The sequence below is a fragment of the Anomaloglossus baeobatrachus genome, chromosome 2, assembly GCF_048569485.1.
Source record: "Anomaloglossus baeobatrachus isolate aAnoBae1 chromosome 2, aAnoBae1.hap1, whole genome shotgun sequence".
In the NCBI taxonomy this organism is placed as follows: domain Eukaryota; kingdom Metazoa; phylum Chordata; class Amphibia; order Anura; family Aromobatidae; genus Anomaloglossus; species Anomaloglossus baeobatrachus.
In genome coordinates this window covers 343,477,749-343,504,658 of record NC_134354.1, presented here as the reverse complement: position 1 = coordinate 343,504,658, position 26,910 = coordinate 343,477,749, and the positions used below count along the sequence as shown (strand labels likewise).

Sequence of the window (26,910 nt, the reverse complement as noted above, 5' to 3'; positions counted from 1 at the left end):
GGTTTCACTGGGGATTGAACCCAGGACCTTCTGCGTGTGAAGCAGACGTGATGACCACTACACTATGAAACACAGTTTAGTCGTTTGCTTTTGTATTTATGGGAACTATATATTTTTAAACAAACAGGATTTTTACAATATGGGATTATGTTTTCTGCTAAAATGGACAATAAAAAAGAAACCCAAAATAGTAGTTCTCTTTGTGATGGAAGCCAAAATGTATTGTCATTTGGCAACGAAACCAAGAATTTTATATATTACAGGTTGATAGCAAATTACTTCAACAGCGAAAACAGATTGGTTTCACTGGGGATAGAACTCAGGACCTTCTGCGTGTGAAGCAGACGTGATGACCACTACACTAAGAAACCTGTGAAATCCTGTTGATAGCAAATTACTTCAACAGCGAAAACGGATTGGTTTCACTAAGGATTGAACCCAGGACCTTCTGCGTGTGAAGCAGACGTGATGACCACTACACTATGAAACCTGTGAAATCCTGCAAAGCAATGGCAATTGAAAACGAGTTTTGACCGCCAGGGGAAAAAAATTATTAGTTCTGTTGGTGATGGAAGCCAAAACATCCCATCATTCGGCAACAAAGCCAAGAACTTCATATATTGTAGTTTGATAGGGTATTATTCAACACCGAGAACAGATTGCTTTTACTGGGGATTGAACCAGTGTTAAGCAGACGTGATGACTACTACACTATGAAACCTTCTGGAAAGTTACTATGTATTGGCAAGCAGAGCAGAATTGTAACTGACGGGGCTTTTTTATTGCTGAAGAAAAGTGTTTTTGGTAATGAAACATTTACAATTTTTATTACATATTTTACCAGTTTTATTCCTACAAAGGGATATTGCTTAAATTGAAGATTACATTGAATGTGTTACTTTTTTCTACACAGTTTAATCGTTTGCTTTTGTATTTATGGGAACAATAAATTTTGAAACAAACAGGATTGTTATAATATGGGATTATGTTTTCTGCTAAAATGTTCAATAAAAAAGATTGAACCCAGGACCTTCTGCGTGTGAAGCAGACGTGATGACCACTACACTATGAAACCTGTGAAATCCTGCAAAGCAATGGCAATTGAAAACGAGTTTTGACAGCCAGGGGAAAAAAATTATTAGTTCTGTTGGTGATGGAAGCCAAAACACCCCATCATTCGGCAACAAAGCCAAGAACTTCATATATTGTAGTTTGATAGGGTATTATTTCAACACCAAGAACAGATTGCTTTTACTGGGGATTGAACCAGTGTTAAGCAGATGTGATGACTACTACACTATGAAACCTTCTGGAAAATTACTGTGTATTGGCAAGCAGAGCAGAATTGTAACTGATGGGGCCTTTTTATTGCTGAAGAAAAGTGTTTTTGGTAATGAAACATTTACAATTTTTATTACATATTTTACCAGTTTTATTCCTACAAAGGGATATTGATTAAATTGAAGATTACATTGAATGTGTTACTTTTTACTACACAGTTTAATCGTTTGCTTTTGTATTTATGGGAACTATAAATTTTGAAACAAACAGGATTGTTATAATATGGGATTATGTTTTCTGCTAAAATGTTCAATAAAAAAGAAACCCAAAATCGTAGTTCTCCTTGTGATAGAAGCCAAAATGTATTGTCATTTGGCAACGAAACCAAGAATTTCATACTTTACAGGTTGATAGGAAATTACTTCAACACCGAAAACAGATTGGTTTCACTGGGTATTGAACCCAGAACATTCTGCATATGAAGCAGACTTGATGACCACCACACTTTAAAACCAGTGATTCCTGCAAAGTAATGGCAATTAGAGACGAAATTTGACTGCCAGGAAAAAAAAAAAATTCGTAGTTCTGTTGGTTATGGAAGCTAAAACATCCCGTCATACGGCAACAAAGCCAAGAACTTCATGTATTGCAGTTGGATAGGGTATTATTTCAACACCAAGAACAGACTGGTTTTACTGGGGATTAAACCCAGGACCTTCTGCGTGTTAAGCAGACGTGATGACCACTACACTATGAAACCTGTGAAATCCTGTTGATAGCAAATTACTTCAACAGCGAAATTGGATTGGTTTCACTGGGGATTGAACCCAGGACCTTCTGCGTGTGAAGCAGACGTGATGACCACTACACTATGAAACCTGTGAAATCCTGCAAAGCAATGGCAATTGAAAACGAGTTTTGACCGCCAGGGGAAAAAAATTATTAGTTCTGTTGGTGATGGAAGCCAAAACATCCCATCATTCGGCAACAAAGCCAAGAACTTCATATATTGTAGTTTGATAGGGTATTATTTCAACACCAAGAACAGATTGCTTTTACTGGGGATTGAACCAGTGTTAAGCAGATGTGATGACTACTACACTATGAAACCTTCTGGAAAGTTACTGTGTATTGGCAAGCAGAGCAGAATTGTAACTGATGGGGCCTTTTTATTGCTGAAGAAAAGTGTTTTTGGTAATGAAACATTTACAATTTTTATTACATATTTTACCAGTTTTATTCCTACAAAGGGATATTGCTTAAATTGAAGTTTACATTGAATGTGTTACTTTTTTCTACACAGTTTAATCGTTTGCTTTTGTATTTATGGGAACTATAAATTTTGAAACAAACAGGATTGTTATAATATGGGATTATGTTTTCTGCTAAAATGTTCAATAAAAAAGAAACCCAAAATCGTAGTTCTCCTTGTGATAGAAGCCAAAATGTATTGTCATTTGGCAACGAAACCAAGAATTTCATACTTTACAGGTTAATAGGAAATTACTATAACACCGAAAACAGATTGGTTTCACTGGGTATTGAACCCAGAACAGTCTGCATATGAAGCAAACTTGATGACCACCACACTTTAAAACCGGTGATTCCTGCAAAGTAATGGCAATTAGAGACGAAATTTGACTGCCAGGAAAAAAAAAAATTCGTAGTTCTGTTGGTTATGGAAGCTAAAACATCCCGTCATTCGGCAACAAAGCCAAGAACTTCATGTATTGCAGTTGGATAGGGTATTATTTCAACACCAAGGACAGACTGGTTTTTACTGGGGATTAAACCCAGGACCTTCTGCGTGTTAAGCAGACGTGATGACCACTACACTATAAAACCTGTGAAATCCTGTTGATAGCAAATTACTTCAACAGCGAAAACAGATTGGTTTCACTGGGGATTGAACCCAGGAACTTCTGCGTGTGAAGCAGACGTGATGACCACTACACTATGAAACCTGTGAAATCCTGCAAAGCAATGGCAATTGAAAACGAGTTTTGACCGCCAGGGAAAAAAAATTATTAGTTCTGTTGGTGATGGAAGCCAAAACATCCCATCATTCGGCAACAAAGCCAAGAACTTCATATATTGTAGTTTGATAGGGTATTATTTCAACACCGAGAACAGATTGCTTTTACTGGGGATTGAACCAGTGTTAAGCAGACGTGATGACTACTACACTATGAAACCTTCTGGAAAGTTACTATGTATTGGCAAGCAGAGCAGAATTGTAACTGACGGGGCCTTTTTATTGCTGAAGAAAAGTGTTTTTGGTAATAAAACATTTACAATTTTTATTACATATTTTACCAGTTTTATTCCTACAAAGGGATATTGCTTAAATTGAAGATTACATTGAATGTGTTACTTTTTTCTACACAGTTTAATCGTTTGCTTTTGTATTTATGGGAACTATAAATTTTGAAACAAACAGGATTGTTATAATATGGGAATATGTTTTCTGCTAAAATGTTCAATAAAAAAGATTGAACCCAGGACCTTCTGCGTGTGAAGCAGACGTGATGACCACTACACTATGAAACCTGTGAAATCCTGCAAAGCAATGGCAATTGAAAACGAGTTTTGACAGCCAGGGGAAAAAAATTATTAGTTCTGTTGGTGATGGAAGCCAAAACATCCCATCATTCGGCAACAAAGCCAAGAACTTCATATATTGTAGTTTGATAGGGTATTATTTCAACACCAAGAACAGATTGCTTTTACTGGGGATTGAACCAGTGTTAAGCAGACGTGATGACTACTACACTATGAAACCTTCGAGAAAGTTACTGTGTATTGGCAAGCAGAGCAGAATTGTAACTGATGGGGCCTTTTTATTGCTGAAGAAAAGTGTTTTTGGTAATGAAACATTTACAATTTTTATTACATATTTTACCAGTTTTATTCCTACAAAGGGATATTGCTTAAATTGAAGTTTACATTGAATGTGTTACTTTTTTCTACACAGTTTAATCGTTTGCTTTTGTATTTATGGGAACTATAAATTTTGAAACAAACAGGATTGTTATAATATGGGATTATGTTTTCTGCTAAAATGTTCAATAAAAAAGAAACCCAAAATCGTAGTTCTCCTTCTGATAGAAGCCAAAATGTATTGTCATTTGGCAACGAAACCAAGAATTTCATACTTTACAGGTTGATAGGAAATTACTTCAACACCGAAAACAGATTGGTTTCACTGGGTATTGAACCCAGAATGTTCTGCATATGAAGCAGACTTGATGACCACCACACTTTAAAACCTGTGATTCCTGCAAAGTAATGGCTATTAGAGACGAAATTTGACTGCCAGGAAAAAAAAAAAGTTCGTAGTTCCGTTGGTTATGGAAGCTAAAACATCCCGTCATTCGGCAACAAAGCCAAGAACTTCATGTATTGCAGTTGGATAGGGTATTATTTCAACACCAAGAAGAGACTGGTTTCACTGGGGATGGAACCCAGGACCTTCTGCGTGTTAAGCAGACGTGATAACCACTACACTATGAAACCTGTGAAATCCTGCAAAGCAATGGCAATTGGAGACGAGTTTTGACCGCCAGGGAAAAAAAAAAAAAATTCAAAGTTCTGTTGGTGATGGAAGACAAAACATCCTGTTATTCGGCAACAAAGCCAAGAAATTCATATATTGTAGTTGGATAGGGAATTATTTCAACACCAAGAAGAGATTGGTTTCACTGGGGATTGAACCCAGGACCTTCTACATGTTTAGCAGACGTGATGACCACTACACTATGAAACCTGATGAAAAGTTACTGTGTATTGGCTAGCAGAGCAGAATTGTGACTGACGGGGCCTTTTTATTGCTGAAGGAAAGTATTTTTGGTAATGAAACATTTACAATTTTTATTACATATTTTACCAGTTTTATTCCTACAAAGGGATATTGCTTAAATTGAAGTTTACATTGAATGTGTTACTTTTTTCTACACAGTTTAGTCGTTTGCTTTTGTATTTATGGGAACTATATATTTTTAAACAAACAGGATTTTTATAATATGGGATTATGTTTTCTGCTAAAATGGACAATAAAAAAGAAACCCAAAATAGTAGTTCTCTTTGTGATGGAAGCCAAAATGTATTGTCATTTGGCAACGAAACCAAGAATTTTATATATTACAGGTTGATAGCAAATTACTTCGTCAGCGAAAACAGATTGGTTTCACTGGGTATTGAACCCAGAACGTTCTGCATATGAAGCAGACTTGATGACCACCACACTTTAAAACCTGTGATTCCTGCAAAGTAATGGCAATTAGAGACGAAATTTGACTGCCAGGAAAAAAAAAAAATTCGTAGTTCTGTTGGTTATGGAAGCTAAAACATCCCGTCATTCGGCAACAAAGCCAAGAACTTCATCTATTGCAGTTGGATAGGGTATTATTTTAACACCAAGAACAGACTGGTTTTACTGGGGATTAAACCCAGGACCTTCTGCGTGTTAAGCAGACGTGATGACCACTACACTATAAAACCTGTGAAATCCTGTTGATAGCAAATTACTTCAACAGCAAAAACGGATTGGTTTCACTGGGGATTGAACCCAGGACCTTCTGCGTGTGAAGCAGACGTGATGACCACTACACTATGAAACCTGTGAAATCCTGCAAAGCAATGGCAATTGAAAACGAGTTTTGACCGCCAGGGGAAAAAAATTATTAGTTCTGTTGGTGATGGAAGCCAAAACATACCATCATTCGGCAACAAAGCCAAGAACTTCATATATTGTAGTTTGATAGGGTATTATTTCAACACCAAGAACAGATTGCTTTTACTGGGGATTGAACCAGTGTTAAGCAGACGTGATGACTACTACACTATGAAACCTGGAAAGTTACTGTGTATTGGCAAGCAGAGCAGAATTGTAACTGATGGGGCCTTTTTATTGCTGAAGAAAAGTGTTTTTGGTAATGAAACATTTACAATTTTTATTACATATTTTACCAGTTTTATTCCTACAAAGGGATATTGCTTAAATTGAAGTTTACATTGAATGTGTTACTTTTTTCTACACAGTTTAATCGTTTGCTTTTGTATTTATGGGAACTATAAATTTTGAAACAAACAGGATTGTTATAATATGGGATTATGTTTTCTGCTAAAATGTTCAATAAAAAAGAAACCCAAAATCGTAGTTCTCCTTGTGATAGAAGCCAAAATGTATTGTCATTTGGCAACGAAACCAAGAATTTCATACTTTACAGGTTAATAGGAATTTACTATAACACCGAAAACAGATTGGTTTCACTGGGTATTGAACCCAGAACGTTCTGCATATAAAGCAAACTTGATGACCACCACACTTTAAAACCGGTGATTCCTGCAAAGTAATGGCAATTAGAGACGAAATTTGACTGCCAGGAAAAAAAAAAATTCGTAGTTCTGTTGGTTATGGAAGCTAAAAAATCCCGTCATTCGGCAACAAAGCCAAGAACTTCATGTATTGCAGTTGGATAGGGTATTATTTCAACACCAAGAACAGACTGGTTTTTACTGGGGATTAAACGCAGGACCTTCTGCGTGTTAAGCAGACGTGATGACCACTACACTATGAAACCTGTGAAATCCTGTTGATAGCAAATTACTTCAACAGCGAAAAAGGATTGGTTTCACTGGGGATTGAACCCAGGACCTTCTGCATGTGAAGCAGACATGATGACCACTACACTATGAAACCTGTGAAATCCTGCAAAGCAATGGCAATTGAAAACGAGTTTTGACCGCCAGGGGAAAAAAATTATTAGTTCTGTTGGTGATGGAAGCCAAAACATCCAATCATTCGGCAACAAAGCCAAGAACTTCATATATTGTAGTTTGATAGGGTATTATTTCAACACCAAGAACAGATTGCTTTTACTGGGGATTGAACCAGTGTTAAGCAGACGTGATGACTACTACACTATGAAACCTTCTGGAAAGTTACCGTGTATTGGCAAGCAGAGCAGAATTGTAACTGATGGGGCCTTTTTATTGCTGAAGAAAAGTGTTTTTGGTAATGAAACATTTACAATTTTTATTACATATTTTACCAGTTTTATTCCTACAAAGGGATATTGCTTAAATTGAAGTTTACATTGAATGTGTTACTTTTTTCTACACAGTTTAATCGTTTGCTTTTGTATTTATGGGAACTATAAATTTTGAAACAAACAGGATTGTTATAATATGGGATTATGTTTTCTGCTAAAATGTTCAATAAAAAAGAAACCCAAAATCGTAGTTCTCCTTTTGATAGAAGCCAAAATGTATTGTCATTTGGCAATGAAACCAAGAATTTCATACTTTACAGGTTAATAGGAAATTACTTCAACACCGAAACAGATTGGTTTCACTGGGTATTGAACCCAGAACGTTCTGCATATGAAGCAGACTTGATGACCACCACACTTTAAAACCTGTGATTCCTGCAAAGTAATGGCAATTAGAGACGAAATTTGACTGCCAGGAAAAAAAAAAATTCGTAGTTCTGTTGGTTATGGAAGCTAAAACATCCCGTCATTCGGCAACAAAGCCAAGAACTTCATGTATTGCAGTTGGATAGGGTATTATTTCAACACCAAGAACAGACTGGTTTTACTGGGGATTAAACCCAGGACCTTCTGCGTGTTAAGCAGACGTGATGACCTTCTACGTGTTAAGCAGACATGATGACCACTACACTATGAATCCTGATGAAAAGTTACTGTGTATTGGCTAGCAGAGCAGAATTGTGACTGACAGGGCCTTTTTATTGCTGAAGGAAAGTATTTTTGGTAATGAAACATTTACAATTTTTATTACATATTTTACCAGTTTTATTCCTACAAAGGGATATTGCTTAAATTAAAGTTTACAATGAATGTGTTACTTTTTTCTACACAGTTTAGTCGTTTGCTTTTGTATTTATGGGAACTATATATTTTTAAACAAACAGGATTTTTATAATATGGGATTATGTTTTCTGCTAAAATGGACAATAAAAAAGAAACCCAAAATAGTAGTTCTCTTTGTGATGGAAGCCAAAATGTATTGTCATTTGGCAACGAAACCAAGAATTTTATATATTACAGGTTGATAGCAAATTACTTCAACAGCGAAACCAGATTGGTTTCACTGGGGATTGAACCCAGGACCTTCTGCGTGTGAAGCAGACGTGATGACCACTACACTATGAAACCTGTGAAATCCTGCAAAGCAATGGCAATTGAAAACGAGTTTTGACAGCCAGGGGAAAAAAATTATTAGTGCTGTTGGTGATGGAAGCCAAAACATCCCATCATTCGGCAACAAAGCCAAGAACTTCATATATTGTAGTTTGATAGGGTATTATTTCAACACCAAGAACAGTTTGCTTTTACTGGGGATTGAACCAGTGTTAAGCAGACGTGATGACTACTACACTATGAAACCTTCTGGAAAGTTACTGTGTATTGGCAAGCAGAGCAGAATTGTAACTGATGGGGCCTTTTTATTGCTGAAGAAAAGTGTTTTTGGTAATGAAACATTTACAATTTTTATTACATATTTTACCAGTTTTTTTCCTACAAAGGGATATTGCTTAAATTGAAGTTTACATTGAATGTGTTACTTTTTTCTACACAGTTTAATCGTTTGCTTTTGTATTTATGGGAACTATAAATTTTGAAACAAACAGGATTGTTATAATATGGGATTATGTTTTCTGCTAAAATGTTCAATAAAAAAGAAACCCAAAATCGTAGTTCTCCTTCTGATAGAAGCCAAAATGTATTGTCATTTGGCAACGAAACCAAGAATTTCATACTTTACAGGTTGATAGGAAATTACTTCAACACCGAAAACAGATTGGTTTCACTGGGTATTGAACCCAGAACGTTCTGCATGTGAAGCAGACTTGATGACCACCACACTTTAAAACCTGTGATTCCTGCAAAGTAATGGCAATTAGAGACGAAATTTGACTGCCAGGAAAAAAAAAAATTCGTAGTTCTGTTGGTTATGGAAGCTAAAACATCCCGTCATTCGGCAACAAAGCCAAGAACTTCATGTATTGCAGTTGGATAGGGTATTATTTCAACACCAAGAAGAGACTGGTTTCACTGGGGATTGAACCCAGGACCTTCTGCGTGTTAAGCAGACGTGATGACCACTACACTATGAAACCTGTGAAATCCTGCAAAACAATGGCAATTGGAGACGAGTTTTGACCGCCAGGGAAAAAAAAAAAAATTCTTAGTTCTGTTGGTGATGGAAGCCAAAATATCCTATCATTCTGCAACAAAGCCAAGAACTTCATATATTGTAGTTTGATAGAGTATTATTTCAACACCAAGAACAGACTGGTTTTACTGGGGATTAAACCCAGGACCTTCTACGTGTTAAGCAGACATGATGACCACTACACTATGAATCTTGATGAAAAGTTACTGTGTATTGCCTAGCAGAGCAAAATTGTGACTGACAGGGCCTTTTTATTGCTGAAGGAAAGTATTTTTGGTAATGAAACATTTCCAATTTTTATTACATATTTTATGAGTTTTATTCCTACAAAGGGATATTGCTTAAATTGAAGTTTACATTGAATGTGTTACTTTTTTCTACATAGTTTAGTCGTTTGCTTTTGTATTTATGGGAACTATATATTTTAAAACAAACAGGTTTTTTTATAATATGGGATTATGTTTTCTGCTAAAATGTTCAATAAAAAAGAAACCCAAAATCGTAGTTCTCCTTGTGATAGAAGCCAAAATGTATTGTCATTTGGCAACTAAACCAAGAATTTCATACTTTACAGGTTGATAGGAAATTACTTCAACACCGAAAACAGATTGGTTTCACTGGGTATTGAATCCAGAACGTTCTGCATATGAAGCAGACTTGATGACCACCACACTTTAAAACCTGTGAAATCCTGCAAAGTGATGGCAATTAGAGACGAGTTTTGACTGCCAGGAAAAAAAAATTTCGTAGTTCTGTTGGTTATGGAAGCTAAAACATCCCGTCATTCGGCAACAAAGCCAAGAACTTCATGTATTGCAGTTGGATAGGGTATTATTTCAACACCAAGAAGAGACTGGTTTCACTGGGGATTGAACCCAGGACCTTCTGCGTGTTAAGCAGACGTGATGACCACTACACTATGAAACCTGTGAAATCCTGCAAAACAATGGCAATTGGAGACGAGTTTTGACCGCCAGGGAAAAAAAAAAAAATTCTTAGTTCTGTTGGTGATGGAAGCCAAAATATCCCATCATTCTGCAACAAAGCCAAGAACTTCATATATTGTAGTTTGATAGGGTATTATTTCAACAATAAGAACAGACTGGTTTTACTGGGGATTAAACCCAGGACCTTCTACGTGTTAAGCAGACATGATGACCACTACACTATGAATCTTGATGAAAAGTTACTGTGTATTGCCTAGCAGAGCAAAATTGTGACTGACAGGGCCTTTTTATTGCTGAAGGAAAGTATTTTTGGTAATGAAACATTTCCAATTTTTATTACATATTTTACGAGTTTTATTCCTACAAAGGGATATTGCTTAAATTGAAGTTTACATTGAATGTGTTACTTTTTTCTACATAGTTTAGTCGTTTGCTTTTGTATTTATGGGAACTATATATTTTAAAACAAACAGGTTTTTTTATAATATGGGATTATGTTTTCTGCTAAAATGTTCAATAAAAAAGAAACCCAAAATCGTAGTTCTCCTTGTGATAGAAGCCAAAATGTATTGTCATTTGGCAACTAAACCAAGAATTTCATACTTTACAGGTTGATAGGAAATTACTTCAACACCGAAAACAGATTGGTTTCACTGGGTATTGAATCCAGAACGTTCTGCATATGAAGCAGACTTGATGACCACCACACTTTAAAACCTGTGAAATCCTGCAAAGTGATGGCAATTAGAGACGAGTTTTGACTGCCAGGAAAAAAAAAATTCGTAGTTCTGTTGGTTATGGAAGCTAAAACATCCCGTCATTCGGCAACAAAGCCAAGAACTTCATGTATTGTAGTTGGATAAGGTATTATTTCAACACCAAGAACAGACTGGTTTTACTGGGGATTAAACCCAGGACTTTCTGCGTGTTAAGCAGACGTGATGACCACTACACTATGAATCTTAATGAAAAGTTACTGTGTATTGGCTAGCAGAGCAGAATTGTGACTGACGGGGTCTTTTTATTGCTGAAGGAAAGTATTTTTGGTAATGAAACATTTACAATTTTTATTACATATTTTACCAGTTTTATTCCTACAAAGGGATATTGCTTAAATTGAAGTTTACATTGAATGTGTTACTTTTTTCTACACAGTTTAGTCGTTTGCTTTTGTATTTATGGGAACTATATATTTTTAAACAAACAGGATTTTTATAATATGGGATTATGTTTTCTGCTAAAATGGACAATAAAAAAGAAACCCAAAATAGTAGTTCTCTTTGTGATGGAAGCCAAAATGTATTGTCATTTGGCAATGAAACCAAGAATTTTATATATTACAGGTTGATAGCAAATTACTTCAACAGCGAAAACAGATTGGTTTCACTGCGGATTGAACCCAGGACCTTCTGCGTGTGAAGCAGACGTGATGACCACTACACTATGAAACCTGTGAAATCCTGCAAAGCAATGGCAATTGAAAACGAGTTTTGACAGCCAGGGGAAAAAAATTATTAGTGCTGTTGGTGATGGAAGCCAAAACATCCCATCATTCGGCAACAAAGCCAAGAACTTCATATATTGTAGTTTGATAGGGTATTATTTCAACACCAAGAACAGTTTGCTTTTACTGGGGATTGAACCAGTGTTAAGCAGACGTGATGACTACTACACTATGAAACCTTCTGGAAAGTTACTGTGTATTGGCAAGCAGAGCAGAATTGTAACTGATGGGGCCTTTTTATTGCTGAAGAAAAGTGTTTTTGGTAATGAAACATTTACAATTTTTATTACATATTTTACCAGTTTTTTTCCTACAAAGGGATATTGCTTAAATTGAAGTTTACATTGAATGTGTTACTTTTTTCTACACAGTTTAATCGTTTGCTTTTGTATTTATGGGAACTATAAATTTTGAAACAAACAGGATTGTTATAATATGGGATTATGTTTTCTGCTAAAATGTTCAATAAAAAAGAAACCCAAAATCGTAGTTCTCCTTCTGATAGAAGCCAAAATGTATTGTCATTTGGCAACGAAACCAAGAATTTCATACTTTACAGGTTGATAGGAAATTACTTCAACACCGAAAACAGATTGGTTTCACTGGGTATTGAACCCAGAACGTTCTGCATATGAAGCAGACTTGATGACTAGAGTTGAGCGCGGTTCGTGGTTCGTGGTTCTCCAGTTCTAGGCTCGAGTGATTTTGGGGCATGTTCTAGATCGAACTAGAACTCGAGCTTTTTGCAAAAGCTCGATAGTTCTAGAAACGTTCGAGAACGGTTCTAGCAGCCAAAAAACAGCTAAATCTTAGCTTGGTTTCTGCTGTAATAGTGTAAGTCACTCTGTGAATCAAACTATTATCACATTTCAGTGTATAGTGTGCGTGAACAGCGCCTTCAGATCACTGCTGTTTCTATAATGGCGATCGCCATTTTTTTTTTTTTTTTCTTGTCTTCCTTCCCTAAGCGCGCGCGTCTTGTGGGGCTGGCCAGCATGTCAGCCAATCACAGACACACACACACCTAAGTGGACTTTGAGGCAGAGAAGCAACGGCATGTGTGATAGGATCTGCATGTCACATGTCCCTGCATTATAAAACCGGACATTTTCTTCACGATCGCCATTATCTGCCTTCTGCGTCTTTGGTGTCAGACATCACTGTCGCAGTTCCGTCCTTTGTCCTATCGCCGATACAGCTGTATGCGCTGCATACACAGCGTTAGACAGCTTAGGGAGAGCACATTCTAGCAGTCCTTTTAAGGGCTCGTACCGGCAGGGTCAGAGAGCCATAGGTGACAAGTCCTGCAAACAGCAACAGCGTCTGTGTAGCCCAGGTCAGAGATTTCCTCCCTGCATTTCACCATTAGGAGGGAATAGAAAGGCAGGCTTCCATTCCTCTACCCAGAGCACCACAATCCTGCCACTGTACCCTCTTGTCCTCTGCACACTCCAACTCATTCTAACTAAGCCATTATACTAGCAAACACTCAGTGTACCTAGTGGCATCCTATCTGTGGCTATTGGACTTTGCTATAGTCCCACTAGTGCAAAGACATTTGCAGAGCACATCTGCCTGCATTGCACACTCCAAGTTTTTTAAACTAAGCAATTTTACTAGCAAACACTCAGTGTACCTAGTGGCATCCTATACGTGGCTATTGGACTTTGCTATAGTCCCACTAGTGCAAAGACATTAGCAGAGCACATCTGCCTGCATTGCACACTCCAAGTTTTTTAAACTCAGCCATTATACTAGCAAACACTCAGTGTACCTAGTGGCATCCTATACGTGGCTATTGGACTTTGCTATAGTCCCACTAGGGCCAAGACATTTGCAGAGCGCATCTGCCTGCGTTGCACACTCCAACAAATTATAACGAAGCCATTATACTAGCAAACACTCAGTGTACCTAGTGGCATCCTATACGTGGCTATTGGACTTTGCTATAGTCCCACTAGTGCCAAGACATTTGCAGCACGTCTGCCTGCGTTGCACAATCCAACGAATTATAACTAAGCCATTATACTAGCACACACTCAGTGTACCTAGTGGCATCCTATACGTGGCTATTGGACTTTGCTATAGTCCCACTAGTGCAAAGACATTAGCAGAGCACATCTGCCTGCATTGCACACTCCAAGTTTTTTAAACTCAGCCATTATACTAGCAAACACTCAGTGTACCTAGTGGCATCCTATACGTGGCTATTGGACTTTGCTATAGTCCCACTAGTGCCAAGACATTTGCAGAGCGCATCTGCCTGCGTTGCACACTCCAACTAATTATAACGAAGCCATTATACTAGCAAACACTCAGTGTACCTAGTGGCATCCTATACGTGGCTATTGGACTTTGCTATAGTCCCACTAGTGCCAAGACATTTGCAGAGCGCATCTGCCTGCGTTGCACACTCCAACAAATTATAACGAAGCCATTATACTAGCAAACACTCAGTGTACCTAGTGGCATCCTATACGTGGCTATTGGACTTTGCTATAGTCCCACTAGTGCCAAGACATTTGCAGAGCGCATCTGCCTGCGTTGCACACTCCAACTAATTATAACGAAGCCATTATACTAGCACACACTCAGTGTACCTAGTGGCATCCTATACGTGGCTATTGGACTTTGCTATAGTCCCACTAGTGCCAAGACATTTGCAGAGCACATCTGCCTGCATTGCACACTCCAAGTTTTTTAAACTCAGCCATTATACTAGCAAACAGTCAGTGTACCTAGTGGCATCCTAAACGTGGCTATTGTACTTTTGTCAATTCACAGTATTGGAACGTTATTTGCAGCACGTCTGCCTGCATTGCACACTCTAACTTTTTTAAACTCAGCCATTATACTAGCAAACAGTCAGTGTACCTAGTGGCATCCTAAACGTGGCTATTGTACTTTTGTCAATTCACAGTATTGGAACGTTATTTGCAGCACGTCTGCCTGCATTGCACACTCTAACTTTTTTAAACTCTGCCATTATACTAGCAAACACTCACTGTACCTAGTGGCATCCTAAACGTGGCTATTGTACTTTTGTCAATTCACAGTATTGGAACGTTATTTGCAGCACGTCTGCCTGCATTGCACACTCTAACTTTTTTAAACTCAGCCATTATACTAGCAAACACTCACTGTACCTAGTTGTATCCTAAACGTGGCTATTGTACTTTTGTCAATTCACAATATTGGAACGTTATTTGCAGCACGTCTGCCTGCATTGCACACTCTAACTTTTTTAAACTCAGCCATTATACTAGCAAACACTCACTGTACCTAGTTGTATCCTAAACGTGGCTATTGTACTTTTGTCAATTCACAGTATTGGAACGTTATTTGCAGCACGTCTGCCTGCATTGCACACTCTAACTTTTTTAAACTCAGCCATTATACTACCAAACAGTCAGTGTACCTAGTGGCATCCTAAACGTGGCTATTGTACTTTTGTCAATTCACAGTATTGGAACGTTATTTGCAGCACGTCTGCCTGCATTGCACACTCTAACTTTTTTAAACTCAGCCATTATACTACCAAACAGTCAGTGTACCTAGTGGCATCCTAAACGTGGCTATTGTACTTTTGTCAATTCACAGTATTGGAACGTTATTTGCAGCACGTCTGCCTGCATTGCACACTCTAACTTTTTTAAACTCAGCCATTATACTAGCAAACAGTCAGTGTACCTAGTGGCATCCTAAACGTGGCTATTGTACTTTTGTCAATTCACAGTATTGGAACGTTATTTGCAGCACGTCTGCCTGCATTGCACACTCTAACTTTTTTAAACTCAGCCATTATACTAGCAAACAGTCAGTGTACCTAGTGGCATCCTATACGTGGCTATTGTACTTTTGTCAATTCACAGTATTGGAACGTTATTTGCAGCACGTCTGCCTGCATTGCACACTCTAACTTTTTTAAACTCAGCCATTATACTAGCAAACAGTCAGTGTACCTAGTGGCATCCTAAACGTGGCTATTGTACTTTTGTCAATTCACAGTATTGGAACGTTATTTGCAGCACGTCTGCCTGCATTGCACACTCTAACTTTTTTAAACTCAGCCATTATACTAGCAAACAGTCAGTGTACCTAGTGGCATCCTAAACGTGGCTATTGTACTTTTGTCAATTCACAGTATTGGAACGTTATTTGCAGCACGTCTGCCTGCATTGCACACTCTAACTTTTTTAAACTCAGCCATTATACTACCAAACAGTCAGTGTACCTAGTGGCATCCTATACGTGGCTATTGGACTTTGCTATAGTCCCACTAGTGCCAAGACATTTGCAGAGCGCATCTGCCTGCGTTGCACACTCCAACTAATTATAACGAAGCCATTATACTAGCAAACACTCACTGTACCTAGTTGTATCCTAAACGTGGCTATTGTACTTTTGTCAATTCACAGTATTGGAACGTTATTTGCAGCACGTCTGCCTGCATTGCACACTCTATCTTTTTTAAACTCATCCATTATACTAGCAAACACACAGTGTACCTAGTGGCATCCTATACGTGGCTATTGGACTTTGCTATAGTCCCACTAGTGCCAAGACATTTGCAGAGCGCATCTGCCTGCGTTGCACACTCCAACAAATTATAACGAAGCCATTATACTAGCACACACTCAGTGTACCTAGTGGCATCCTATACGTGGCTATTGGACTTTGCTATAGTCCCACTAGTGCAAAGACATTTGCATAGCACGTCTGCCTGCATTGCACACTACAACTTTTTTAAACTAAGCAATTTTACTAGCAAACACTCACTGTACCTAGTTGTATCCTAAACGTGGCTATTGTACTTTTGTCAATTCACACTACTGCAAATCTATGTGCAGCACCTCTGCATGACAACCTCGTGCTCTGTTTTTAATAAGCTATAATGATAGCACAAAATACTGCCATTTTGTGGCATCATAGAACTGGCTGTTGTATTCCATTAGTGCCCCACTGGTGACAAGCTATTTCTAGCACCTCTACATCACACCCTCATGCACATTTTGCTACGCTAATGTTATAGCAAACTCATGGAATTCATTGCTGCATTTCATAATTCGGAGGGATAGAAAGTCAGGCTTCCTTTAGCTTTTCCTTCTGTTCATAGACAGCATCTCCAAGACAAATTTCCCCTCCACGTCTAAGTGTGGAGAGGCAGCTAGTGCGCATGCGTGTGCCGATGTACCCCAGCTGCAGCATAATTACAGTGTTTCGCCTAGTGAGTATGCTCAGCCTGACTGTGCCATTCCTGACGCTAAGTTTTCATTTCGGGATACAGCGCATGCTCCCACACTAAGTGTGAAAAGCCTCTTTGCACAGGTGCTTGCATTCCGTGCCGGGTCTAAGTCCTGTTTTGGGCATAGACACCATGCTAAAGCTGATAGTCTTTTTTCAGAGACTGTATTTCATGCTACTGAGCATGCTCAGGCACTTCCTGCATCAGAGACTAGGTCCGGTAATGAACTCTTTGGCCCTGGCCCTGATGTGGGGGTCCCATATAGACCACAGGGCATCAGGTGTCCTCCCAAATGGCTTGCAGAGGCCCACACCTATGACTTGTCACCGCATTATTGATGCTCAGACGATGACTGGTGAGGTGTTTGGGTCATGGCAGCCATGAGGTCATCATTGAAGTTGCGTTTCCAAATAGGACGCTAGTTATGCCACTCATGACGTGTCACTCTACTTTTGTCTCCAGGAGGTGCATTGTGGTTCACCCTGGTTTGGGGCGGACCCAGGTTATAAAAGGGGCTGGAGCCAACAAGGAGGTGCGCAGTCTTCTATTATGCTCCGAAAGAGCACACCTCCATGTGTTGAACCCATTGCGGCTTTAGGCCAGAGGTAGGCAGGGATCGGGTGGTGGATGCAGGCCACCACCACAGTTGGTAACGCAGAACGGTTAAGACCAGCTCCTGTCCTAACAGTCCTGCTTGTGCAGCCCAGTGGCATTAACAGGCCTGCTGCTGCTGATGCGCCTGCTGTCCACAGGTGTGGCCCCTACGCACACGGTCAGCGTACTCAATGGCCCCTGTGTTGTTAACAGGGAGTTCCTGGGCTGGGTGGGCATGTGGACCCTGTGACGCTAACAGGGCTCACAGTCTCCAGATCCGAATGGCGTCTAACTCGGTTCAGGCTACTATTAGTTTCATAGCCACACAGCTCTGTATCCTCCACCAAACCTTCAAGTTGCCAACCTCTCCTTTTCCAACTGGGAGCACGGTGGACACTGACTGCTGATGGGGATATATACCTTTCTCTTTCTTTTCTTATTAATTTTCGTTATATAGCGGTCACAGATTATATACCACTTTATCCAAATCTGCCAGTCCCACTGTAACAGATGTTGTTTCTTCAGCAAATGTTACAGTTGCTTAACCACCAAATCCACGGACCAAAACTTTTTTCCCCTTTCCAACACACCTGTTCCCCTTTCCAACAGCATCTGTCCTTTTTCAACTCATTTTGGGATATGACCAAAAGTGCAACTGTGCAGGGACACCGTACTCAACGCCATCTCAGCACAGCAGCCATCCCTCGGTCCCTCCGATGTGGACAAGTAAAAGACCATTTCCTCCTATCCATGACAAAGCATTGAGATTCACTCTGTGCAGCACTGGTGTTTAGTGGACAAGTAGATCTAAGATTGCGTTCCACATTCTGCAGATACTCCTGTATACGTGCGTCTATTTCTATGGCAGGAATTAGTTCGCCAAATTTTGTCTTGTACCGGGGATCTAACAGTGTGGCAACCCAGTATTCAGGATTAGTTCAAATTCATACAATCCGAGGGTCATGTAGGTAGTGCAGCAAGAAGGCGCTCATGTGTCTTGTGCATCCAGGAGGACCAAGTCCTTGGTGTGTTGGTGGCAGAGAGGTGAGAATCGTGCATCCTTCCTCTGCCCTCTACCCACAACCTCGCACAACCGAAATGTGAGCAAGCTCTCACTCATCTGCTGAGTCTTCCATGCCCATCGCCAGTTCGTCCTCCATTTCTTCATGGGCTCCTGCACTTTCATCAACACTTTTTGCTGATACTATGCGCCCTTGTTAATCCCTCTCCCTCACCATGAATGCCGCATAGGTGCCGCTGACCATCTGGACCTCGTAGATCTTGTTATCCCTTCCGCATATGACTCCTCCTGTACTTCCTCCCCTTCCTCTTGTCCCAACACCTGACTCAGAATAATAATTACAGTGTGCTCCATCATGTAGATGACCAGAATTGTCACGCTGAGAATGACATTGCCAGTGCTAAACATCTTCGTCGACATTTCAAAACTGTGTAGCAGGGTGCATAGGTCCTTGATCTGACACCACTCCAGCAGCGTGATCTGCACCACCTCTGGATCAAGTTATCCCAGGCTATATGTCTTACCGTATTTCAGCAGGGCTCTGCGGTGCTGCCACACACGCTGCAACATGTGCAGATTCCAATTCCTGCGTGTCGAAACATCGCATTTACGGCGTTTAACTGCCAGACCCTAAGACTTCCGGAGTGATGAAAGTTGTTGAGCTGCTGTGTGCGCACGATGGAAGTGAGCACATAGCGAGCGTGCCCACTGCACAAGGCCATGTAGGCCGTGATGGTGTTTTAAAAATTGCTGGCGAATTCGGTTCAACACGTGAGCCCTAAAAGGCACGTGTGTCACATTGCCCTGAGGATGGCCCGCAGCCAGGTTTGCATCATTGCCGCACACGGCTGTTAAGTCACCAACGTAGTCCGCTCCGTCAATTTGTACTCCGGTTGCCAGGTGACAACGTGTTCCTTTCATGAATAGTGCTGATGATGTGAGAGTAGTCGATGCCAGCGGCGCAGGTGGACGCAGGTTATGCTCACCCACTGGGCTGCATTACCTTGACAGATGCAGAATCTCTGGCTGAATGTAGCTGGTGGGTATCTCACAGATGAAATACCATCATTCAGCTACAACCAATGGGAAGACACCACACCCTTTTTTATGCCCATCCTGTCTGCAGACCACTGCCAGACATAGCTATGAACCTCTGGTTAATTTTACCCCCAGTTCAGTTTTATGATTTTGTGTGCTTGTTACCTGACTACTTTTCCTGCTTGCTGTTTATGTACCTTGTTGGCCGATACGCATTTCAACTCTGCTTGTTTTCTGATTCTTTCCTGGCCGTCCCATTCTGTTCCTGTTCCTCAATTAATGTTTTGACCCTGCCTGACTACTATTCTCTGTAATAGCGGTGTGACTCACATTTCCCATACATTTCAAAGTAAAGCTTTGACCGCCTGATGGCATTGAGCTCTGCTGCCAGCATAGTAAGGAGGTGTGTGGTAGTCCTTGTGCGCAGTTGCAAGGAAGGGTGGCCTGACCACACAGGGTTTGCGCCAAGGTAGAGGACCCACACGAGGTTGAAGAGGCAGAAGCAGTGTATTAACTTTTACATACAGAACAAGGATTGAAACAACTCGTGGGGACGGCAAGACTTGTACAGCAGACCCTTCTCCATCTCTCACCATAGTTTGCCAGTGCCCAGTCAGTGACATGTAATGACCCTGTCTATGCTTACTGGTCCAAGTATCTGTGTTGAAATGCACCCTGTCGCACACAGATTTTCTCAAGGAAGTGGTGATGTTGTGTGCGACATGCTGGTGTAGCGCGGGCATGCTTTTCTTGGAGAAGCAGTGGTGATTGGGCATGTGGTACTGGGGCACAGCGACAGACATAAGGTCTGTAAAATCCTGTGTGTCCACTACGCGTAAAGGCAGCATTTCGGTAGCCAACAGCTTACAGAGGGATAGAGTCAACCACTTAGCTTTGTCATGGGTCGCAGTAAGTGGCCTTTTATTTGACCACATCTGAGGGAAAGAGATCTGGCTGCTGTCTGTAGACGGTGTTGAGTAGGGTGTCCCTGGAAAAATGCAGGTTTGTGAGAAAAGTGCAGGCGGAGACATGATGTTGCCTTCATCTTGCCTTCAGATCTGTTCATCTTGTATCATTTTTAAAAAACACATCAAGCAAGGGTTACTCCAAGCGGAGTCTACCTTTTTTCCCAACATTGGGCACACAGACACCCCATCAGTGGCAGCACTTGTGCCCTAGTTGCAAACAGGATGTTTTGATTTGCATCAAGCACATTCCAAATCCACAAGCATTTACTCTCCCCAGGATGACACAGGGGTAGTAAATTCCTTCTGGATCCATGACTTGTTCATTTTGATGAACGTCAGTGTGTCCACATTGTCACTGGACAGACGCGTGCGCTTATCTGTCAGCACACACCCAGCAGCACTGAAGAAGACACGTTCAGAGACAACGCTGGCAGCTGCACACGACAAAATCTCCAAGGCGTAACTGGAGAGCTCTGTCAATTTTTCTAGATTTGAAGCCCAAAAGGAGCAAGGCTCCATTTGCAAAGTCATTGCATCGATGTTCATTTGGAGATACTCCTGTATCATCCTCTCCATCCGTTGACTATGTGTCAGACTTGTTGTCTCTGGTGGCCTTGCAAAGGAGGGTCTAAAAAAATTATGAAAATATTCCATAAAATTGCTGTTACCAGCACCAGATACGGTCCTACTGGTACGGGTAGACTGTTGAAGATGACGATGCCGTCCCATGTTTGTCAAGTTACAACTGGGAGAATCACTCCCTTCACCTGCACGGTTGTTTGGTGTAAAAGCCGAGCTAAGATCGAGTAACAGCTTATGCTGATACTCCAGCATACGTGCGTCCCTTTCTATGGGTGGAATTATGTCACAAAATTTGGACTTGTCCCGGGGATCTAATAGTGTGGCAAGCCAGTAGTCATCATCACTTCTAATTTTGACAATCCGAGGGTCATGTTGGAGGTAGTGCAACAAGAAGGCACTCATGTGTCTTGCGCAGCCATGCGGACCAAGTCCACGCTGTGTTTGTGGCATAGAGGTGCTAACCGTTCTTTCTTCCTCTGACATCTCCCCCCAACCTCTTTCAACTGAATTTTGACCAAGGTCTCTCTCATCCGCTGAGTCTTCCATGTCCATGGACAGTTCGTCCTCCATATCTTCATGTCCTCCTGCACCTTCCTCAACATCTCGCCTGCTACCATGCGCCCTTGTTGATCCCTGTCCCCCATGGTCCCATGCCTGCCGCGTTGGTGATGATGAACGTCTGGACCTTGGTGATGTTGTTGTGTCTTGCGCATATGAATCCTCCTGTAGTTCCTCCCCTTCCTGTTGTCCCACCCCCTGACTCCGAATAGTGTTTAGCGTGTGCTCCAGCATGTAAATGACTGTAATCGTCATGCTGATAATGGCATTGTCAGCGCTAAACATATTCGTCGCCATGTCGAAACTGTGCAGAACGGTGCATAGGTCCTTGATCTGAGATCACTCCATCAGGGTGATCTGCCCCACTTCTGCATCTCGTTGGCCCAGGCTATACATCATGACGTATTGCACCAGGGCTCGCCGGTGCTGCCACAGTCGCTGTAACATGTGGAGAGTTGAATTCCAGCGTGTCGCCACATCGCATTTCAGGCGATGAACCGGCAGGCCGAAAGACTTCTGGAGCGATGCAAGTCGCTCAGCTGCGGCGGTTGAACGGCGGAAGTGAGCACTGCAGACAGTTTACGTGCCCTGGTCAGAAGGCCATCTAGGCCGGGATAGTGTGTTAAAAATTGCTGGACAACAAGGTTCAACACGTGAGCCATACAAGGCACGTGTGTCACCTTGCCCAGGCGAAGGGCCGCACCCAGGTTTGCAGCATTGTCGCACACGGCCTTACCAGGCTGCAGGTTGAGTGGAGACAACCATTTATTAAACTCGGACCGCAGAGCTGACCACAACTCCTCAGCTGTGTGACTCTTATTCCCAAGACATGTCAAGCTAAAGACCGCCTGATGCCGTTGCGCTCTGCTGCCAGCATAGTAATGAGGGGTGCGTGATTCCTTCTGCGCAGTGAGAACGCTGGTGGCCTGACCAGGCAGGCTTGGGGCGGAGGTGGAGGACCCAGATGAGGTGGAGGATGCAGAAGCAGTGGCGGAACTTGGACAGACAGAGGATTGACACACAAGTCGTGGGGACGGCAAGACTTGTGCAGCAGACCCTTCACCATCTATCAACATAGTTACCCAGTGCCCAGTCAGCGACATGTAACGTCCCTGTCCATGCTTACTGGTCCAAGTATCGGTGGTGAAATGCACCCGTTCACACACAGAGTTTCTCAAGGAAGCGGTGATGTTGTGTGCGACATGCTGGTGTAGCGCGGGCACACCTTTCTTAGAGAAGTAGTGGCGACTAGGCATCTGGTACTGGGGCACAGCGACAGACATAAGGTCTCTAAAATCCTGTGTGTCCACTAGGCGGCAAGGCAGCATTTCGGTAGCCAACAGCTTACAGAGGGATAGAGTCAACCTCTTAGCTTTGTCATGGGTCGGAGGAAGTGGCCTTTTATTTGACTACATCTGAGGGACAGAGATCTGGCTGCTGTGTGTAGACGGTGTTGAGTAGGGTGTCCCTGGAAAAATGCAGGTTTGTGAGGAAAGTGCAGGCGGAGACATGATGTTGCCTTCATCCAACGTAGGTGCTATCGATGTCTGAGAGAGCTGTACACACTCACTTGTTTCCCCTTCCAAACCAACTGACGACCTACCAAGCAAACTGCCTGTTGCGGTTACAGTGGTGGAAGTTTTGCGTGGAAAAACAGGTGTGACAGCTGTCCCCACAGTCCTAGAAGATGAAGAGCGCGCGGATGCACTGGAAGGGGCGGGCGGTGGATGGTTCGCTCCGCTAGGCCGCATTGCAGCACAGTGAGTTTCCCACCGGGACCTATGATATTTATTCATGTGACGATTCATGGAAGAAGTTGTCAAACTGCTGAGGTTTTGACCTCTACTAAGAGAATCATGACAAATTTTACATATCACATGATTTGGGCAATCTTTTTCTATGTCAAAAAAGGAACAGGCTAGGCAAGGCTTAGAGGCCATGCGACCTGTTGATGCACCCCGAATAATGCTCATAGGCAGAGTGGTGGCTGAGGATGCAGTTGTAGACGTGCTACCAGTGCTCCGACTCTGTCCAGGAAGGCGCAAGGTAATTTCGTCGTCGGTTGCATCCTCCTCCACCGCCTCTGTTGACCTCCTCGAGTGCCTGACTGGGGGTTGACAGTAGGTGGGATCTAGAACTTCATCATCAATTGTTGTGTTTGCACTCCCCTCCCCCTCAGACCGAGCCTCTTCTTGCCCTGACCGAATATTTAAGTTGTCATCCCAATCGGGTATCTGCGTCTCATCTTCATCAGTATGTTCCTCATTGCCTATAACCACAGTTGTTGGAAAGGCAGCATTTTGGTAGCCAACAGTTTGCATTTTATGAAAGTCAACCTCCAAGCCATGTCATGCCCTTCTAAAAGCATGTATAACACAGCGAGGGGACTCCAACCACAGTCTCCCTCGTTTCCACTCACTGGGCCACACACACCCCACTTGACTGGCATCGGTTGAGCTCCCTTTTGAAAAAGAAAAAGATGCTTTGCATGAAGCACTCTCAAAAATACGCGTGCCTTTCCCGTCCCCTGGCTGACCCAGGGGAAGAAAAGTCCTCTGAGAGCCATGACTTGTTCATCTTGGTTCTTTTAGAGACACAGCGAGGGGACTCCAACCACAGTCTCCCTCGTTGCCACTCACTGGGCCACACACACCCCACTTGACTGGCATCGGTTGAGCTCCCTTTTGAAAAAGAAAAAGATGCTTTGCATGAAGCACTCTCAAAAATACGCGTGCCTTTCCCGTCCCCTGGCTGACCCAGGGGAAGAAAAGTCCTCTGAGAGCCATGACTTGTTCATCTTGGTTCTTTTAGAGACACAGCGAGGGGACTCCAACCACAGTCTCCCTCGTTGCCACTCACTGGGCCACACACACCCCACTTGACTGGCATCGGTTGAGCTCCCTTTTGAAAAAGAAAAAGATGCTTTGCATGAAGCACTCTCAAAAATACGCGTGCCTTTCCCGTCCCCTGGCTGACCCAGGGGAAGAAAAGTCCTCTGAGAGCCATGACTTGTTCATCTTGGTTCTTTTAGAGACACAGCAAGGGGACTCCAACCACAGTCTCCCTCGTTGCCACTCACTGGGCCACACACACCCCACTTGACTGGCATCGGTTGAGCTCCCTTTTGAAAAAGAAAAAGATGCTTTGCATGAAGCACTCTCAAAAATACGCGTGCCTTTCCCGTCCCCTGGCTGACCCAGGGGAAGAAAAGTCCTCTGAGAGCCATGACTTGTTCATCTTGGTTCTTTTAGAGACACAGCGAGGGGACTCCAACCACAGTCTCCCTCGTTTCCACTCACTGGGCCACACACACCCCACTTGACTGGCATCGGTTGAGCCCCCTTTTGAAAAAGAAAAAGATGCTTTTCATGAAGCACTCTCAAAAATACGCGTGCCTTTCCCGTCCCCTGGCTGACCCAGGGGAAGAAAAGTCCTCTGAGAGCCATGACTTGTTCATCTTGGTTCTTTTAGAGACACAGCGAGGGGACTCCAACCACAGTCTCCCTCGTTTCCACTCACTGGGCCACACACACCCCACTTGACTGGCATCGGTTGAGCTCCCTTTTGAAAAAGAAAAAGATGCTTTGCATGAAGCACTCTCAAAAATACGCGTGCCTTTCCCGTCCCCTGGCTGACCCAGGGGAAGAAAAGTCCTCTGAGAGCCATGACTTGTTCATCTTGGTTCTTTTAGAGACACAGCGAGGGGACTCCAACCACAGTCTCCCTGGTTGCCACTCACTGGGCCACACACACCCCACTTGACTGGCATCGGTTGAGCTCTCTTTTGAAAAAGAAAAAGATGCTTTGCATGAAGCACTCTCAAAAATACGCGTGCCTTTCCCGTCCCCTGGCTGACCCAGGGGAAGAAAAGTCCTCTGAGAGCCATGACTTGTTCATCTTGGTTCTTTTAGAGACACAGCGAGGGGTCTAAAACCACAGTCTCCCTCGTTGCCACTCACTGGGCCACACACACCCCACTTGACTGGCATCGGTTGAGCTCCCTTTTGAAAAAGAAAAAGATGCTTTGCATGAAGCACTCTCAAAAATACGCGTGCCTTTCCCGTCCCCTGGCTGACCCAGGGGAAGAAAAGTCCTCTGAGAGCCATGACTTGTTCATCTTGGTTCTTTTAGAGACACAGCGAGGGGACTCCAACCACAGTCTCCCTCGTTTCCACTCACTGGGCCACACACACCCCACTTGACTGGCATCGGTTGAGCTCCCTTTTGAAAAAGAAAAAGATGCTTTGCATGAAGCACTCTCAAAAATATGCGTGCCTTTCCCGTCCCCTGGCTGACCCAGGGGAAGAAAAGTCCTCTGAGAGCCATGACTTGTTCATCTTGGTTCTTTTAGAGACACAGCGAGGGGACTCCAACCACAGTCTCCCTCGTTTCCACTCACTGGGCCACACACACCCCACTTGACTGGCATCGGTTGAGCTCCCTTTTGAAAAAGAAAAAGATGCTTTGCATGAAGCACTCTCAAAAATACGCGTGCCTTTCCCGTCCCCTGGCTGACCCAGGGGAAGAAAAGTCCTCTGAGAGCCATGACTTGTTCATCTTGGTTCTTTTAGAGACACAGCGAGGGGACTCCAACCACAGTCTCCCTGGTTGCCACTCACTGGGCCACACACACCCCACTTGACTGGCATCGGTTGAGCTCCCTTTTGAAAAAGAAAAAGATGCTTTGCATGAAGCACTCTCAAAAATACGCGTGCCTTTCCCGTCCCCTGGCTGACCCAGGGGAAGAAAAGTCCTCTGAGAGCCATGTCCACATTGTCAGTGGACAGACACGTGTGCTTATCTGCCAGCAGACCCACAGCAGCACTGAAGACAGGTTCCGAGAGAACGCTGGCTGCAGGACACGACAAGATCCCCAAGACGTACGTGGCGAGCTCAGGCAATTTATCAAGATTGGAAGCCAAGAATGAGCAGGGCTCAAGTTGCACATTAATGGAATCGATGTTTCCTTG

The 26,910-nt window shown here is 42.4% G+C and overlaps 5 non-coding genes across 5 annotated transcripts; all 5 read right to left on the bottom strand.

Moving 5' to 3' along the window:
* Positions 1–2,087: 2,087 nt before the first annotated feature.
* TRNAV-CAC (transfer RNA valine (anticodon CAC)) lies at positions 2,088–2,160 on the bottom strand. Its single transcript has one exon. It is a non-coding gene; the product is annotated as a tRNA-Val (tRNA).
* Positions 2,161–5,827: 3,667 nt separating this feature from the next.
* Positions 5,828–5,900, bottom strand: TRNAV-CAC (transfer RNA valine (anticodon CAC)). The gene has a single exon. It is a non-coding gene; the product is annotated as a tRNA-Val (tRNA).
* A 2,489-nt stretch (positions 5,901–8,389) lies between these two features.
* On the bottom strand, positions 8,390–8,462 carry TRNAV-CAC (transfer RNA valine (anticodon CAC)). The gene has a single exon. It is a non-coding gene; the product is annotated as a tRNA-Val (tRNA).
* An 892-nt stretch (positions 8,463–9,354) lies between these two features.
* On the bottom strand, positions 9,355–9,427 carry TRNAV-AAC (transfer RNA valine (anticodon AAC)). Its single transcript has one exon. It is a non-coding gene; the product is annotated as a tRNA-Val (tRNA).
* A 910-nt stretch (positions 9,428–10,337) lies between these two features.
* TRNAV-AAC (transfer RNA valine (anticodon AAC)) lies at positions 10,338–10,410 on the bottom strand. Its single transcript has one exon. It is a non-coding gene; the product is annotated as a tRNA-Val (tRNA).
* Between the last annotated feature and the right edge of the window lie 16,500 nt (positions 10,411–26,910).